This window comes from Ambystoma mexicanum, chromosome 5q (genome assembly GCF_040938575.1).
Source record: "Ambystoma mexicanum isolate Mex_15411 chromosome 5q, UKY_AmexF1_1, whole genome shotgun sequence".
Classification (NCBI taxonomy): Eukaryota; Metazoa; Chordata; class Amphibia; order Caudata; family Ambystomatidae; genus Ambystoma; species Ambystoma mexicanum.
In genome coordinates, this window is record NC_090933.1 from 1312112531 (window position 1) to 1312130813 (window position 18283).

Consider the following 18283-nt stretch of genomic DNA (forward strand, 5'->3'; position numbering starts at 1 on the left):
TCTACTAGAGGCATTGGTGCCACTCTGGCTTTCATTGCAAATGTTCCCCTCGACACCATTTGCAAAGCGGCTACTTGGAGCTCTATTCACACTTTTACTCAGCATTACTGCATTGACACTCATTCCAAGACAGATACACAAGTGGGACAAGCGGTTCTAAGACACCTGTTTGCTCATGACCCTTCTCACATCCCACCTCCTTCTTCTGGTACTGCTCGCTAATCTATGCACAGCATGTGATCTAAGCAGATTCCACAAGCCTCAGAAGGGATACATTACTCACCGTAATCGTATTTCTGATGCTTGTATCTGCTTAGATTCACATGCGACCCACCCTTCCTCCCCTCCGAGAGAAGGCGCATGATTGCTTGTAGTCTTACCTTTTCTGGCTATCTGCTTGGATTATCTGTACTCACGCTACTCCTCATGCTTCCTCATGTCAGAAAAAATACAATCTGAGGATCCTACACGCGTGAGGGATCTTGGGTACAGTGGACGTCACACTAGGGATAGTATTACTGGCACGCCTGTGTCGACGCCCATTTTCGACTTTCGAAAAACAAACTGTAATACTCCGCAGCTTCCACTAGATGTCGGCCTATGCACAGCATGTGAATCTAAGCAGATACAAGCATCAGAAATACGATTACGGTGAGTAATGTATCCCATATAATGCCTCCAGTGCTCTTTCCGTGGAGTTCAGGGCTATTGGCTGCTATAGCTAGCCTGAAGAGGCAATCTGCCACCCTGGAATGCACTCAAGTGTACAATACAATTCTTGCATTTTCAAAGCCATCCAGGCTAACCTGGGCATGAGATTTCCAGAATGTATTGGTTCTAACGTTTCTGCTCGTAGTTTAAGATTGGTCGTCATTCTTCTTATTTTAAAGTGTTGTAGTTCACAAGGAACCTTTCACATATAAACACAATAAACATCAAATAAAACCTGTTACAAGTAGAGTTAAAAGAACACTTTGGCAGCAGGAACCCCTCGCATATAACGTCCCAGTTTGTCTTCACTTACAGGTATAATGGAACAAAACATAAATATAAGAATTCATTAAAAGGACTTCTACTGGATGAATAATAGGGTTCTCCTCAATCAGTTAAAATCTGAGGCACAGCTCTGAGTGACATTCCTAGTGGAGCACTAAGACCTATTTCATAAAACGTGTAGCTGCCCTCGACCATTTAAAAGATGTATCCATAAAATGTTGCCTACCCAACCAGGGCGTTCCACCTTAAAATCCTTTAAAAGGTGCGATGAATGTGTCTGGCGTATTCTGGTTAATTCGGAGCAATTTACCAGCAGGTGCTGTACGGATTCAATGGACTTTTCCATTTTGCAGAATCTACATATCCTTCAATTGCGCGCTACTCTGCCTTGTGCACCCAACATTTCATTGGTAGGGAGCAAGTTCAAGTGAAGGCGTAAACACTGACTAGCCCTATTATTGCCCCAGATGTTTCCTTAAATAGTGTGGCAAAGTGTTGTAGGGTCTGGTTGTTAAGAAGTATTTCTGAACTCTGACCAGGAGGGGCAGAGGTTCAGTAGGCCAACCTAGTTTCTTGGAACAGGGTAACCTCTGGACAAGCCAGACCAATCAGGGTAGCCATGGCAGGCGGTCAAGACTAAGTCTCATGAGGGCTGAAGGAGACTGAAGGAGACTGAAGGACCTCAATGAGCACACAGAGCAAGGACACTTGCAAATTACTCCAGACAGGTGTTCTATTAAAAATATAGACACATTTATTACAAGGCCTTTGTAACCTAGACCATAGCAAAGAATCGCTGTATCATTAAGTAAACCAATATGTCAAACTCAGTACAATATATATATACAAGACCAGGGGGTCTAAAGGGATGACTGCACAAAGTATTTTGACAACCTAGAGGGGAAGGAAACGGGTAGTGCAGTTAATCTTTAGGCCCAATTCAACATCAGTTATTCACCTAACTAAGAGGTAGTCCAAGCCCTAAGAAGAGGGGAGCCTTGTGCTCAATAGTACATCTATAATGCAAATGCACGTGGTTGTTCCAATGGGCAAAACAGGGTATCTTCAGGGGTCTCTACCAGCTCGGGAAGGTGGATGTGGCGATGAAGAATAAGTACCCACTATTCAAGAAGGACCTCCACTTGAAGGAAGAGGCAGTTTGAGAGTTTGGGATGGAGTTGCTATTATGCAATAGCGGTGGACAGGAGAGGGGCCCCCAGGGGCCACTCGTGCGTAAAAATGGACTCTTGCGCTAGGGGCCACCGGTTAAGAGATTGATTTCTCACCAGTCCCTGATGCAAGGAGACCCAAACTTCAGCAGGTTAGTCCAATTCGGTTGCAGGTTTGAATGCGGCAAAAAGGACATCTCGGTACCTTTTCTAGTTCCTGAGATCCAGTGATGATTCCCAAACGGGACAGTGGCGATTTCTCCGCTCCGGGTGGATGGATCGCCCCAGTTTCACTGCAGCAGTCTCCAGGGGCAAGAGGGGCACAAAAACAGCGGACTTGCAAAGGACGTTGCCGCAGCAGGGCAACACAGTAACCGCGTTTACTCCGGTCCAGGCGCACTTGTCTCACTGCAGACCTGGGAATGCCAAGTGTAAGAAATTCGGTATGAGGGTGCTGTGGACACAGAGCTAGCAGTATACCAAGTTTCGAGGGCCTCCTCAAAACTACGACGGAGACAGAGCAAGGGTCCTGCGTAAGATGGTCAGCCCACTGGTTGGCCCAGGGACACTTCCGAGAAAGCTTACTTGCAGGTTTTGGTGAAGGTGCCGAGAATAGTTCCACTATTCCAATGGGTCAAAGCGTCTTCGCAGACCTTTTAGGACGACCAGATGCAGAGGGGTCCCAAGGGACGACAGCGGGCTCAGGGTGCCAAACCTTCCAGCGGTATTTCGACTCAGCTTCGTAGTTGCAGGATACTTGGATCCTATCCTTGTTCAGTGAGAACTCGGGAGATCGACCTAGTAGTGGTGTTTCCAGCCTCCTCTTATCCAAAGTTCCCTTTGCGCCAAAACAAAGAGGACCCAATGGGAGATTTGCTCACAAACACACTTCATACGTGGACCAATCGCAGACCACGGTGGTCTCAGGCATTCAGGGCACTCATGAGACTCTGGCACGCAGGATGTGTATTGGGACCAGACATCCCAGTCCACATCCTGGAGGGGCACACACAAGGAATGCAGAAGCCTGCGAAAGCATTGGAATTCGCGGGAAAGTGCATGACCAAATGAGGACTGGCCCGGGTCGACTCGACCTGGGGAAGGTGAAGGGGCCAGATGGCCCAAGGGCAGGACAAAGCACCATGTGGCATGGCCATTTTGGAGCCAGGCCACCTATTTGTGCCTAACGTGGTTAACGTGGCAGGAAAGGGTTAAAAATAATGCAAACAATAGCTGCCACCAGTCCTGTCCATGACACATCTGCACAGTTCATAAAAAGTCCAGGGAGAGTATCTAGGGCCTTTGGAAATGACTATAGACCCAAGTGTGCTGTATCGTAAGATACATTGCACACTTGTTTCTTGTCGACAAAAGTTGCAACATGAGAAAAGGACTAAGGGAAACAAAGTCTCCCAGTACTGACTGTCTTAAGGGCATGCCAGTTTCCCCATTGAAAAGTGAGCGAAAGCCCAGAGGAGTGTAGCTTAAGGCTGTGCTTCTCCGGCAAAGTCAGTCAATGGTGTCTAAACAGCAGCAAAAAGTTTGGGGGTTGACACGTGGAGGGACAATTGCATACAACTATGAAATCTTTCCTAACACTGGTGTCTAGCAACAACCCTGTGAATATGTGATACTTCCTAACATGGTCAATAGTGTCAATCCAGTCGGCCTCCCATACTCTCCTTTTTACTTTCAGTGGATACCTTCATAGATACTCCACTGAGGAGTCAACTGCACTTAAAAAGTCAAAACAGTGGCGGTGCCATTCTGTGAGACCGGCCGGAGACTTACTTTAGCCCACACTTTAACATCCCCCAGGTCGATCCCTCTTCCTACAGATACATCTTTCGTAGGAAGTTTTAATTTTTCCATTTAAACAACACTTCCAATGACGCCAGACCTAATTCGTACCTTAAAACTGAAGCTGGAACACTAGCTGGCAACTTTCAAACTTTCCTCCAGAATGCCCCCCTCAAGCTTACACCATTGCCCCTTAAGGGCAAAAAATGCCGTCTCAGCCCCATACGTCACCACCGGGACCACCTTCTTACAATAGGGTCAGTCATTTTTCAAAGAAACGAGCTGGGTGTAGATCTGTCTTCGGCTGGGACCTCCCTCTGGAACAGCCTCCCTGCCTCTCTGAAACTTGAAGAGAACCATCTCTGGTTCTGGAAGCACCTCAAGACCTTCCTCTTTGCTTCTGCCTTCGCTCCCCCTCTCCCCTGGTGTTCTGTTCTCTCTTGGTATCGTCCAAATGGCCAACTTCTGTACTTTGGGCCCAGGCACCTGCTCACCCTCCCACCCCCCCCCTGCACTGCCTCCAGGCCACCTCTTGCACTGGGGTCTGTATCTGTACCCATACAGCCACCCCTCTTTTTTCTTCCTGCACTTATCAGACCTACCCTGTCTGCTGCCTTAAACCCAGCACTTGCCAATTGCTGGCTGCACTACCACTGTGTGTTGCCTTTATTATGTATCTATTTCTCCTTTGCTCCGCACTCTCCACTTCTCCCCCTTCCATGCACTTTTCCCCTCCCCTTCCCCCTCTCCCATGCACTTGCGCGTTCTCAATGTCACGGGGCCTAGTAAGATCATTGTTTTGTTCTTCCCTGTTCCCCCACACTTGCCTTGTCGCGCTCTGAAACACTTGTGTACAAGCGCGATAGAAATAAAATATCAATAATACGTATGGGAATTATCAAAGTACCCACATTTCTTATTTAAGCCGCATACCTGGGCGGCCAACCCCGTAATGTGTTTATTTTTTTTACAGTGAGACTCCAGGCTCTGTTTTCTTTCGGGAAAATTGAGAAGCCCAGGTACACAAAGTAATCCACTTTTTTTCCGGGTGTCCCACCAATGGACCACTTCATTGTCCTCTTGCTTTTCCAGGACCCTTATACAAAATTAGGATTTTCGATTTGGGGACACTTAATTTATTCTTTTTGGTGTATGCCTCCAAAGCATTCAACTGACGCTGCCACCCCTTAAAATTGGGTCGTCAGAGTACAGCAAATAATGAGAGTAGCATTTTAGTTTTGGGGCAAAACATTTGATACCCAGTAAGGCTTAACCCAAATCAGACAGGAAAAGGAGGAATAGAATCAGGGCCAATAGGCAACCTTGCTTCAGTCCTCTTGCCGAATTGATCGGAGCAGATAGACTACCCTCTCTGTCCAATCGGACACACAAGATCACTGTATGTAGCCATATCGGGATCACCAGTAGAGCAGAACAACCCCATTTATCCAGTTTGGCCCATAACCTGTTCCTCGGGACTGTGTCGAAAGCCATACAAAAATCTAGGAAAGCGGCATAAAGTGCGTTGTTGCTTTTCATCGCCCCTTTCTTGAACAGTTCCAGCAAAAAAAAATTAATCTCAGTCCCCACTCCCCGACAAAACCTTGTTTGGAATATATCCATTCTTCTGTTCTCATTTGCCCATTTTCGCAGGTCTCTTAATACTAGGCATGCGAAGATCTTGGCTGGGCAATCCAACAGGGAAATCGGTCTATAATTTAAAGTGCTTGGGCAAGAATCCTTTTTAAATAGTGGGACGACAATTGCTGTTAGCCAAGAAACTGGCACGGCTTTCTCCCATTGAATTGTTCTAAAGATAGGCGCCTACTCCAAGCAGGACTGAACTCCAAGCGTTGGGCCCCCACCTGAGCACCCTGGTGGGAGGCCAGCTGGCGAAGTTCGTCAGCTTGTGGGAGTCCATCTCCACCGACCGTTGGGTGTTGGATGCCCTGGCCCACGGGCACACACTCGAATTTCTAAAGAAGTGCCCCCGCATTACTCCCGTGGCAAGGAAGAAAATAACGTCCCTCAACTGCTGTTAGAAGTAAGGGCGATGCTCAAGAAAGGTGCCATTGAGCTCATCCCGAAGAGGCTCCGGGGCTCCGGAGTATACTCAAGAGACTTACTCGTCAGAAAGAAGACAGGCGGTTGGCGTCCTATCCTGGGCCTGCATCGGTTAAACAAATACATCAAGGCCCAGAAGTTCCGGATGGTCATCCTGCAGCATGTGCTGGGACAGCTGGAGCAGGGCGACTTCCTATCGTCGCTGGACTTGGAGGATGTTTACTTCCACATCCCCATTCTAAAAAGTCTCTGAATGTTTCTCAGATTCGTAGTCCAAGGACGGCACTACCAATTCAAGGCCCTGCCATTCGGACTGAAGTCGGTGCCCAGGGTATTTGCCTAGCGCCGGTGGCGGCGTGGCTGCGCCTGAAGGGGATCCACGTTTACCCCTACCTGGACAATTGGCTCATCCGAGCCAGGACAAGGGAGCTCGCCATCGAGCACACAGCGAAGACCGTCAAACTGCTCACGGATCTGGGATTCTCCATCACCTTCCCCAAATCCCACATCGTTCCATCACAGGTTGCACTGTTTCTGGGAGCCAAGCTCGAAACAGTGGCACGATTGGCTTTGCCGTCGGAGGAAAGGACGAAGGCCATCCTGGGCAAGGTGCAGCGCCTGCTGGCCTTGGACGTGGCCAGGGTGAGGTCCATCAAGTCCCTTCTCGGCATGATGTCCTCTTGCATCTACCTGGTGCGCCTATGCAGGCTGCGGATGCGCCCTTTACAGGAGTTCCTCGACGCCCGTTGGATGCAAGTGGCGGGCATCTTCGAAGACAAGATCTTGCTCAACAAGGTCTTCCGCCAAGCTATTTGCTGGTGGGGCACCCGCGCGCATCTAGCGGCAGGCACAGACTTTCAGACCCCAGCACACCAGGAGATGGTGACGACTGATGCCTCCCTGGAAGGATGGGGAGCACACACCAGAGATCTTCACGCGAGAGGCCTTTGGCTCCCGGAGGAGAGATCACTCCACATCAACATCCTGGAGCTTCGAGCAGTGTTCTGGGCTCTCGGGTCGTTCCTCCAGTCCCTCAAGGGCAAGGTGGTAAGGATCTTCACCAATAACACCACCACAATGTTCTACATCCGGAAACCGGGAGAAACCAGGTCCCCGGCCCTATCCAAGGAGGCCCAGGAACTGTGGCATTGGGCCGTTGCCCAGGGGATGTTTCTGGTACCCTTCCACCTAGCAGGGATAAAGAACACCATCGCTGACTCGCTCAGCAGGGAGCGGCGCTCATGCCACGAGTGGGAACTGCGTCAGGACCAAGTGGATCGGCTTTTCCGACGATGGGGAAAACCCCAGATCGACCTGTTCACGACGGCGGTGAACTCCAAGTGCCAGAGGTTCGCCAGCAGGTTTCCCCAGCCGTGGAGCATGGGCAATGTTTTCTCGTTCCCCTGGGAAGGCCTGTTCTGTATGCGTTCCCACCATTGCCGTTGCTACTGCGACTCGTCAACCAACTCGAGGTCCCAGTGCAGGATGATCCTCGCCGCACCGGCTTGGCCGAGACCGATCTGGTTCCCGGACCTTCTGGACTTGTCAGCGTACCCCCCCCCCCCCCAGTCAAACTACCGACAGACGTGGATCTTCTCTCCAGAGGAGGAGGCGCCATCCTCCATCACGACCTGGTGTCGCTGAGCTTGCAGGCCTGGCTCCTGCGGCACTAGAGTTTGAGAGTACGATATCCCGGCAGACTGCAAGGAGGTGCTTGCAAAGGCCGGGGAGTCCTCAACTCTCAAGTGCTATGGACACAAATGGAAAAGGTTCTCCGTCTGGTGCCGTGTACAGAATAGTAACCCTCTGCGAATTATGGCCCCTCAAGTGCTGCCGTACATGCTGTCACTGGCCAAGGCGGGGCTGGCTCATGCCTCCATCAAAATGCATCTAGCGACGATATCCCGCTACACCAGAACTTCGTGACAATCATCTCTGGTCTCATCGCCTGGTGATGGAGTTTATGAAGGGACTGTTCCGTTCATTCCCGCCGGTGAAGGATCCGGCCTTGGCGTGGGAACTCAACGTGGTGCTGACCAGGCTCGAGCCTCTACATTCGGCACCGTTGAAGTTACTGTTGTGGAAAACAGTTTTTTTTGTGGCCATCACCTCTGCACGACGAGTGGGAGAGATCCAGGCCCTTTCCTGCAAGCCTCCATATTTGACTTTTCACGAGACGGGGGTTGTGCTGAGGACGCACCCCTCTTTCATGCCCAAGGTACCATCGGACTTCCATCTCAACGAGCCCTTGGTGTTGCCAGTTTTTTTCCCCGTCGCCTTCGTCGCCGGCCGAAAGGACTTTGCACTCGCTGGATGTAGCTAGGGAGCTGAAGTTCTACGTGGACCGCACAAAGAGTTTTCGGAAGACATCACAACTGTTTGTGAACTTTGGACCTGTGAATCAAGGGAAGGCCCTCTCAAAGGCTTCCATTTCCAGATGGCTCTCCGGCTGCATCATGCACTGTCACCGATTGGCAAACCGACCGTTGCCCGGCCGTCCGAGAGCCCATTCGACCAGAACGATCGCTGCTACCACGGCGTTCTTGTCTGGTGTACCCCTGCTGGACATCTGCAGGGCTGCTACGTGGAGGTCGACGCACACCTTCACGGGATTCTACTGCGTCGACCGGGATTCCAGGGAGGAGTCCAGAGTCGGCCAAGCAGTGCTGCGCAACCTGTTCGGCTGAAGGTGGGCCTGGTGAGGAGGTAAGATGCTTAATGTTGAGTTTGATGTGATGCTTAATGTTGAGCCTTTGCCACCTCCCGTGGTTGTGCATGTGTGTACTGCTATGTATTCTTATGTTCATGAGCATGTGAATCCATGCCAGACCCCATGCTGGAGAAGGAACAAGTTACTTACCTGTAACTGTTCTCCATCATGGGTCTGGCATGGATTCACATGCGAACCCTCCCTCCTTCCTCTCTGCGGCTCTTCACTTGGTCATACTGCCACTTTACGTGCTACCAAATCTGAGGATGGCTGCCAGGGGAGGGGCTTAGGGAGAGGGCAGTCATTGGCTGGGGGCAGTATGACCCAGAGACCAGTGATTGGTTACTACTAAGAAAGACAGATCAGAAAAAAAAAACTGATAGTGATTTTTTCTTTACCGAGGATTCCCAGCCTGGCAACGGGGAATATTCATGAACACGTGAATCCATGCCAGACCCATACAGGTAAGGAACTTGTTCCTTCTTCTGAAATCAGGTTTATTTGGGACCCTGTTTGAACCTTGTTGACCTCTTTTATTAGGTTCCAGAAGTTGTGGGAGTTGTTGCTACCCAGGACCTCCAACATTTTATGGGCATCCCTCAGGGTCATTTGGTGGCAGTAATGTTGTAGCCACGTCTTCTAAGCCGCCTCCAGATGCAACGTACTACTCCTATCTTCTTGGGCGGTCTCCTTAAGGGAGGTCCATAGCTCTCTTTTTAAGTAAGATAACACAGTCAAATGTGTGCCTGCGTTTCCTTCTAGGCAGCCGATTGTAGATCGGCTCTCAAATAGCACGCACACCCTTACCTTCAAACCCTTCCTCAAAGTAGTTATTAAATTCCCTGGAGTCCAAGATGATGTTAAAGGCTGTCATTTTGTACCCATTCCATCTTATTTTGTTTCCCCTCACATTCACCTATACATCAAAGGCATAACCTCCTGGGTTCTGCTTAATAGAGGGGGCTGTCCATGCAATTCTAAGCGTCAGATGGTGGCTCGCCAAAGTTTCCACCATGTACAGCGACTGAAAGTCTGGGTAGATGCCCTCCAAGACATAAACGTAATCTAGAATATTACTTTGAGCACCCCTGACCCAAGTGTGGTGTGGCACTGTTTGGCACTCTTAATTTTCCCATTGAGGATAAGTAACCCCCCATTCCTCTGTGAGATCCCCCCTACCCTGATTTTAACTTTTCGGGTCCTGGGATAGTTTTACCCGCTGACCAGTCCAAACGCCTACTGCTGAGGTCTCCACATATTATGGTAGAATTTAGACCTCTGCCAACCCAACTGAACAGAATCTCTTCAACTGATTCCAACATATCCTGTTAAGTGATTTTGATGTTGTTACAGTAAATATTTAACAGGGTGTCGGTTCTACCCGTGAGGCTTTCTTTGTTCCAAACGAGATTGGTTCCTTGATCGTAAGGATTTGGATTGGTTTAAGATAACATTTTGACTGTGTGAGTGAGCGCCCACCCTAGAGGTAGATGGGGTGGGGGGTGATATGGGGAGGGGAGGTTAAGAGGCCACGTGAAGGTGGGCATTTGTCATCCTCTAGTTGGATCTTTGAGGCGAATGGTTGTCCTTGCGTATCCATCTCCCTGCTTAAGGGCTGCCCCTAACCTGTATGCACTTGCATCTACTACACAAGGCTAGCATTGATGAATCTGCAAAGCCGACCTTCGCAATGACTCCTTTTGAGACGGAGTAGCCCAAATAGAGTTCACTCTAGCTGAATTGGTACTTGTCTCAGAAAAGGCATAGCTGCATTGCCTCAGTGTGGGCACTTTCTGGATATGCGATTCCTAATGTTTTTTCACTTCAGATTTCTTTGCTGTTCATGTGAGAGCTACCCTGAGAACTCTGGCGTCCCCTGAGAACTGTGTTCCTACCTAGGAGTCTGCAACTAGCGGCTCTTCAGGTTTCTTGGACTACAACTCCCATGATGCCTCATGGTTGACTCTGCTGGCTAAGGCTGATGGGAGCTAGATGTAGCAGGAGGAAGTGTGTTCAAGGCCTTGCGCGTTGATCCAAGGGACTGCCTTTCTGTCTGGTGGCACCTGATCGGCCCCTAGCGATTCCATGGTGACGCAAGATAGTTGCCCAATGAGTCATAGGTGAGTATGGTGGTGGCTCTGGTGATAGCATGGATGGCAGCGCCCTGTTGTGGCTAATCTGACCCTCCTCGACTCTGGGTTCTTTGTTATTGTGCTACCCCGAGCTCATGGACACGTGCAGGGGTTGTGAGCTTCTGCATTCATGGCTAAAGGTTCTCCCATTGCTCTGGATCACCCCTTCTCTCCGCTGCAGGCTGCTCTCCCTCGTCTGGTTATGTACACCAGACCGGCCTCCTTTACCCCGTTCTCTTTTTGTCTCACGCTGTATCATGTTAGTGTCCAAAGTGCCCAGGTGTGCTGTACCTGGCCCCAGTGCAACTACTGCTCAAGCAGTAGTCTTGTGCCAAGTGCCATTGCAGTGTTGAGGGCCCAGCGCGCTACTTGGCATTGGTGCAGCTAGCTCATTGTTGGAGGTGTGTCCACTCTGGCCCGTCCTGTTCACCTGTTTTATGGTGCGGAGTCTGCTGCTGGCTGCAGTATGGAATCAGTAGGGCTGGCAGAAGCAAGGTGTGCTGGACTTTCACGGGGTCAGACTCCGGACTTTGCTTCCTTCCCGCTCTCCCAGGGCAGCGATCCTTCGCTGTGCACTAGAGTTACAGGCGAGTGCTTGCTTGCCCTGTGCGATACCAGGTGTCCTTGTGCTCCCAAGCTCGGAACTTGTTGGGTTTGGAAGTGGAGTGGATTACTCTCTGTTGGGTGAGTACCACCCTGTTTCCCGCCCCCCGAAGGTGTATGGGCTGCGTGGAGCACCCTGTGTAAGGGGTCAGAAGGTACCTCCTTGCTGGAACGGTTCATGTGCCCGCGGATTCCACGGTTCATGCTGGGAGCTGATGGAGTTCCCCTAGGGGGGTGGTGTGTCCTACAGCGGGACTGGTTATTCCCGGCTTACCACAGAGCCCGCCGAGACATTGCCTGTGCGCTCCAGTGTATCCGAGGAGTTGCTCACCTTTCACCCATTCAGTAATGAGGCAGAGCCCTCTATAAACACCACTGCGAATATAAAGGGGTGTAACCTATTGAATTTACTTCCATGCCATCAGCGGAAAGCGGTGGCACTGTGTCGGCCACAGGCCCCCTCGCCGCCCCCCCTCCCCCCATTAGCTGGCTGTGGGCTGGCATCGAAGTCGGGTGTAGCCCTGCTGTGGCAGGCATCCCGTTGCCCGGGGAACTAGAGCTGCTTGATTTCAGATTAAGATGGGGTTTAGTTCACTAGAGGGCGCTAGTGACCACTTCAATTTGTAATGCTCCCTTCCATAAGGAACCGGCAGAAACTGCATCTGGACGCAGTGGCGATAACCATCGGAGCAAAGGAGTCCAAAGGTTCGGGGAGACAGGTGATTGAAAGAAATAGAATTTCAGTTTCTTCCAGAAGAGTGGGCAAAGAGCCGATATTGCGCAGGTTAGTGGGCAGCGAATTGCAGATACGAGGCCCGCCGATCACTTTGTGCTCTGAACTTCCAATGTTCCGTTTTTCCACGAAATGGACGCCCAATCTTGCCTTGCTCCCTGCAATGGGGTGTCCATCACGTGACGCAACGACCGTGCTTTCTGCCGCGTGAAGCGTAAATCTCGACACATGGAAACTGGGTGTCTGCTTCCCGCTGGGGTTTGCACTAAAGCCTGGGATGCAGGCACTCGACCCTAAATGCCAGATGATGTCCAGGCAGTATTGAGGCCCCACTGTCTTGCCAAGAGGCCTGCTTCACCGCACATCTGTGTCCAGCCGGAGCCTTGGTACCCTTTTCTACGACTTTTCCCCATCCATCCTGTGCCGCAGCGAGTGGCTCCCAAAACGCACCCACTGACCATGCAGTAAAGCGTGAATCCTGGAAAAACACCTTCCTTCATTCCCAGTTAAGGAGAACATATTCAAAGCAACAAAACGGCCAGGGACCCCTTAGCACCAATAAGGTAAGACTGTGGCCCACTGGGCACTCCCCCCAACCCCCCGTCGGGTCGTTAACTGCCGCCCACTGGCGATAGTCTTCGGACATGGCGAGTGTCCCCTTGGGTAGTAGTGAAGCTTTCGGCTTTGGCCAGTACCACTTTCCACCCATTAGGCCACTTTGGGTGGGGATGCTTGCACCTTGCCAGCAGTTATGACCCATCAGTGTGAAGTGCCGGGCAGCGTTTTATTTATTCTATTGATTTCCCACAGGAATCGATGGACTGGGAATGATTCCCAAGGGAACCAGATGTGTTTGGATTCTCGCAGTGAGGCAAACACCTTAGCATTCAGCTTTCTTTCTGAGCCCCCCCCCTGTCGGGTGAGACTTTCATCATTATGATGCATCTTCCTGACCTGTACCAGCCCCAGAACATTGGGCTTGGGCGTGGCAATTATTTGACCTTGTCCCCAGGTGAAGGGGAATCGTTTATCCCCTCTCACCTCGTCTTTTACTCTTTGTATGGGTGACCTTTTTATGTCTCTCCATAGTGTGTGATTGGAGTTCTAGTTTCCTATAACTTTGGGATGACTGTTTAGTATGGCAGCACACCATTTAAATGCAATGGCTTCTTTTCTTATTTCGCTTTACTGTACTTGGGTGAACTACTAATCCCGTGGGGTAAAGAGGGATTTTCATCCCCTTTACCTTTTAATATAGTGAGCCAGCACCCCCCACCTTATGTGGAGTGCTGGGGAGATGCAATGTACCCCCTTTCTCGTCATTGTTGCAAGTTGCCAAATCAGCCGCGGTAATACACAGAAGGGTCACCATTCTGCTAGACTGGCGGGCGCTTTCTTTTTGGCCATTTTTAAGTACCCCAGTTCTTTCTTGTGTCTTCTTCTGCCGACCTAGGTGTGAACGATATTGGTTGTAGTTTTGTCTTCGGCGGGAGTTCTTTGTATTCCCCGCCGAGGCTCCAGAGTATCTGAGAAGGCAGGAAGCGAGGGAGGAGTCCACAACTCTGAAACCCTTTGTCTTCCAGCTTGCCTGAAAGGAACCAGTTTGCAGTGGGGTGGGCTGGGGTGCCGCGATTGGACAGCCAGACCGTCACCTCTTTCTGTAACCTGCAGGTAGAGTTTGCAGAAGTTGTGCTGTTGTTTTTTTTTAATGTATTGGTCATTTAGTATTATTCTCCTATACACGTATCTCAAGGGGGATGATCTTATTAGGCCTTGAACATACGGATTGTGCAGGTTATTTATAACATGCTTAATCCCAAGATCGTTTTAAGTGCACATATGGGGTTCGATCCAGTGTTACTCGGCGTGGTCGTGCTTCCAAGACACGCGTTGCCACAGAGTTATCCTCCCTTCAACTATCCTTAGTTCCTGTTAAATACTCCGATCCTGGAAGCTGCTGGCAAGTCGACCAGTGGAACCAAATCCGAAGAGTAAGATGAAGAAACAACATCTGTAACCATTTCCAGGACAGGAGAGCCTGCTGTGTAACTGGAGCCTGATGTAACCCTTCCTTCCAATCGACCTGGGGGGGGGTCCTGAATACAACTCCTACCCAGAGCCTGGTGAAATTAACTACTCTCGAAGATGTACAAAACGAGCCATCCTTTGACATGCTGTGACCTTGCTGGGCTGCAAAACGCAAATACCAGGGGACCTCGGGCCAGAGTGCTGTGCACAGTCTTCCAAAGTCCGATTTCGTTTGAAATTTTGGTGGACACCTGCTGGTCCTCCAGAGACTGGATTCAAATCACCAGAGCGTAGGACCAGATTAGTGAAGAGAATCTGACCGGCGATATTCGTATCAGGTACCTGGAAACGAGTGCCCAATCCACCGAGCCACAAGAATCCATGAATTGTCCTTTGCTGCGAGCCTCCTCTTACAATGCTGCTGCAAGTTCCCATCCAGTGTCTGTTCTTTTGTCTCCAGACCAAGAGACCAGGTACCGAGTCCTGTGCTCAGGTATCCTGAAGGAATCCACCCAGAAGCTCTCTTATTTCTCCTAAGGTACTGTGTTGGCTTGGGTAATAATTACTTTAAGGCTTGTGTGACTCCTGGGAGGCTGAGTGGGTGATTCGTGTGGTTGGGAGTTTGCCCGTACTACTTGCCCAGGTGTAGTGCTGGAACGCATATAGGGAGCCTTCTATTAAGACCCTAAACACTTAAACTAACTCTGAAGCTATTACTTGTTGAAGAAGATATCCTCTGGAACTCTGACTTTCATGCAACTGAAACCTATCCTACCTGCCTACAGGTGGCTCATAGACCACTAGGTTCCCTCTTCTTCCTCTGAGAAAACCCATGCTCTAGTATAGGAAAGGACTACAAAAGATAAGGCTTCTGTCTTCAAAACTATAACCAGTGTAAAAGGTTCTTTCTTGTAAAAGAGTTAGTGTTGTGACTGTAACAATTGCTAGAGCAAACCACTTAAGCAATAGAACCCGAGCGTCGGGGGCATTACCGTCTCAGGTAATGCCCCGGGGCCCATAGGTAAGGACCCGAGCGAAGCGAGGGCCTTACCGAAGGCCCCGGGGCCCATAGGTAAGGACCCGAGCGAAGCGAGGGCCTTACCGAAGGCCCCGGGGCATTACCTGAGACGGTAATGCCCCCGACGCTCGGGTTCTATTGCTATTAGTACCCCAGCCCGCAAAAATTGCGTGACCGGGGCACTAAAAGCTATTTTTTTTTGTGTCCTGAAACGCTGCAGCGTTTCGGCGCTGCAGCGTTTCAGGAGAAAAAAAAACGACCAAGAAAATGGCCGCCGCCATGGAAAGGGAAAACGGAGTCCGTTTTCCCTTTCCATGGCGGGCATCGGGAGCGGACGCGCTGGGAACACAAGTGTTCCCAGCGCGCCCGCTCCCGAAAAAAGGATCAAAAATAAGGTAAGTGTGGTTTGGAGGGCGGGAGTGGGATGGGGGAGAAAAAAAAAACAAAACGTACCTGCGTCCCCGGCGGGGGACGAGGGAAGCCTCCAGCCGTGTGGAGGCGCGGAGCGGGGATGGCCCCGCTTCGAGCCTCCTCATTGGCTGAGGGGCTGCCACGGCCCCCGCCGGGAACAAAGGCCGTGGAATCCCGATGAAGGGATTCCCGGCCGGGTAGGGACCTGGCGAGAGCCAATCAGAATAGCTCTTGCCTTCCGATTGTCTCTCGCCGGGTTACTAATACTATTTAAGCAGTGGAACTGTCATTACTGTCATTTTCCTGTAACAATTGTGGGCGCGAGCCACTACTATTTAAGCAGTTACATGCAAAACTACTTACTTTGAATATTGTTTCACATTCTAAAAAGTAAGTATTGGTACTGTTTGTTTCTTCTTAACTGAATGAGTGTAAAAGCTTACCAGTAGGGTTTACTTACCTTTATTAACAGATTGCCATTCTTAAAGTGTGCCATTGGGTTTTGCTTTCCCTGATCTGCTTTATAATTATAATGGTTTTTCATAACGCGCTTAATACCACAGAGTGGTTTCTAAGCGCACGATCAGGATTCAAACCTGTGTTGCGCTGCGTTGTCTTGCTTCCAAGACAGACGCGTTGCCCCTGGGCAAGCCTTCCTCACCAATCTAAATACAGATCTTAAACAGCCTGGAAGTTAATACTTCTCTTTGAGTTGCTTGTAGCCCCTCTTAAAAGTATATTGTTTTACTTACCTTGAATAGCTGCTGCTCTTCTAAACTTGTAACACTGGGTATAACTAGCTATTGGGTAGTGGATAGTTATGTACCAACATGTTGATTGCTTACCTTGAAATACATGGAGACGTTCTTAAACTCTAAGTGGCTTTTGCTGTCCCTGAATTTCTTAGTGCGTTCTAAAATAGTTTTTGAGTGTTCATACATATCATTGAGTGAAAAGTAAGAGTGACTTCACTAGCTCTCTGTCCTCTATGTACCCTCCTTTTTGGGTCTTCACGCATCCCCCCTTTGAAGTCAATTTTCCCAGCCCGTATCCCAATACCATCTTCGCCTCGTTTCTTCCAGTGACACGCTTCAGCTTCCATGGGTAAGACTGCCATGTTCCGGCAGTTAGTCGAAAAAAAATCTGACTGCAAAAGGACTTGCTAGCGCTCCCCAAAGTGTCCGACTCATCATTTGCTCTCCCCTCCCACCACTGCACTGATGTGAAACATTTTCTTTCCCCCCTCCTAATATAATTGTGAGGACTAACACAATTATTGTGGGAACACCTTGCATCAATCAAAATGCAAAAGCCGCATAGCAATGCACCATGAGAAACATATACTTTTTTGGGGACTGTGGGCCCCCTTCTCCACATACTTTGTGCTCAATATTTATTAGGCTCGCATAAGTCCAGGCATTTTCGCTCTGCACTTCTTTAAATGAGGAGCCTTTTCTCTTTGGGATAACGAATAGGCTTGGTCTGAAAAGGGCTTTTTTTTCCCTCTGCTCAATACATTTTGAACTGTTGCATGGGAATCTGTCCCAAATTTTCCAGTTTGAGGTTGGGACCCGTGCCAGGTATTTTTGGGGGAAAATGGTCGCTATGTCCGGTGAGTCAAATATTATTAGCAATCGAATGTTCACAAGGGAAGTAGGTCTGTTCGACCAATAATTGATTGAATTCCAACTGCTCACATTTTTCTGGTCGATTTCCCCCCCCCCCCTCGAAAAACATGTTGATCAAATGGCTGTGGTAGGCAATATTGGTGGGGGGTGGCTGAGAAGGGGCGGGTCATGGGGCAGAGGGGGTTGCGGCGGTCTCCAGCCACTTTCTATGAAGAAAAGAAAATCGACCAAAACTATTCAAGCAGTTGGATCTCGACTAAAGAAACTATCAATGGACATACATCCTATGCAAGTCAACGTTCATAGGTTTCATCTCCACTATATGGCAGTGATTGAAAAATGTAAATGAGCACCATGCCCACTGTGCAGTGCTCCAGACGTTGGAAGTGTTTTACTCCCGATTTCTAAAAGCTGGGAGTAAAATATTTTTTGATGGGAGTAAACATGTTTTAACTGTAAAACAGAAATGTTTTACTGATACATTTCTTAGTTTTTGCAACTGCAAAGGTACATTGTGTACCTCTTCAGATTAGGCTGTAGGAGTAGTAGTAGAGTTGATCCAAACTTACCAATGGGGCTGTGCGGGTGAAAGCAGTGTTTCAAGGTTCAAAACACCTTTAACACGAAGAATGCCCTCAATTACAAAGGGGCCTGGTGGATTTTCAAGTTGCGCACAATTAAAATGGGCCTCAATGAAGTAACGCTGATGGACAATTGCTATTACTAGTGCCAGACCACCCAGATGTTTTCTGGAGTGATTTCTCTAATATTCCATCTCTCCATATTCACACCATGTAACACCAGGGGCAGTACAGTAGTTTTTCAAACAGAGCAGGCACACCTTATAGCACAAGAACGGTACCCATGCCACACGCTTATAGGGACCCTCCCTTGTATCGCGCCTTGCATACTCTACATTGGCACCCCCAATGTACTTCTGGGCCTGCCCTATGACACAGCACCATATTTAGATTTTGCATCTCCTGTCCAC

At 49.6% G+C, this 18283-nt stretch overlaps 1 protein-coding gene across 6 annotated transcripts in view; it reads left to right on the forward strand.

Moving 5' to 3' along the window:
- The window catches only part of LOC138498068 (solute carrier family 52, riboflavin transporter, member 2-like), a 308844-nt gene that overhangs the window by 114763 nt on the left and 175798 nt on the right, over positions 1-18283 (forward strand). Inside the window, exon 1 of one of the 6 annotated variants that reach the window (XM_069621920.1) lies at positions 12135-12193. The exons of the other annotated variants lie outside the window; for them this stretch is intronic. The gene's annotated coding sequence lies outside the window, so the exon portion shown is untranslated. Of the gene's footprint in view, positions 1-12134; positions 12194-18283 lie in introns of those variants that run through there. 6 annotated transcript variants of the gene reach the window in all.